Raw genomic sequence first — 703 nt, forward strand, 5'->3', positions numbered from 1 at the left:
GGGGGGAAAAAAAAAAGAAAAGGGAAAAAAGATATGTTGGTTTGGATTTGGATTTTTTAGCACCATCACTGCACCCACGTTTATGCAGACACATGAGGGGACTTCGTTTTCTAGGAGAACATTTCGGCCTGTTGTTGCCTAAGAAGCATAAATACCTGTGCCCTGCAAAGAGTGAGCGCCACACGCTTCTGTGACCCCGCAACGTCCCCCGGTCTCCCACTCCACTCCACTCCCGGCGTGTCCTCCGGGGGGCTCCGACCCCCTCCTGGGAGGGGGCTGTCCCGGGCCCCAGCTCCCCCCACCCCTGCAGCAGGGGCCGGAGCGGCGGCTCGCAAGGGGTTAAGCTTGTGAGCACCGACACGTTGAGGGGGAGTAGCCATGACGAAGCAGCAAAAACATCATAGCACATTCCTGTGTAGTCCTCAGCTGCCAGCATCTGATTAAAACCATATCTCTCGCTGTGACTGGCTAACTAATCTGAAGGCGAGAGTACAACTGAATATTTAACCGGGCCCCCGGTCCCAGCCAGGCTACCGGCTGCAGCCGTCGGATCATGCACGGATCGGCACGGATCTAGGCTGTAAGTAGCTTTGCGAGCGGGGCTCGGCTCTCGCAAAGCCTATGGGGGGGGAAAGGGACTGTCACCGGGGGAAAGTGTCGGGGGGGGGGCGTTTCCCCCGGAGACGCGGGCGCCGGGGGCTGG

At 59.0% G+C, this 703-nt stretch overlaps 1 protein-coding gene across 1 annotated transcript in view; it reads left to right on the forward strand.

The window, feature by feature from the left end:
- The first annotated feature begins 424 nt into the window (after positions 1-424).
- The window catches only part of DAB2 (Dab, mitogen-responsive phosphoprotein, homolog 2 (Drosophila)), a 27456-nt gene continuing 27177 nt past the window's right edge, over positions 425-703 (forward strand). Inside the window, exon 1 of the mRNA XM_009329428.1 lies at positions 425-580. The gene's annotated coding sequence lies outside the window, so the exon portion shown is untranslated. The remainder of the gene's footprint in view (positions 581-703) is intronic.

This window comes from Pygoscelis adeliae, unplaced genomic scaffold, assembly GCF_000699105.1.
Source record: "Pygoscelis adeliae isolate BGI_AS28 unplaced genomic scaffold, ASM69910v1 Scaffold47, whole genome shotgun sequence".
NCBI classification, from domain to species: Eukaryota; Metazoa; Chordata; class Aves; order Sphenisciformes; family Spheniscidae; genus Pygoscelis; species Pygoscelis adeliae.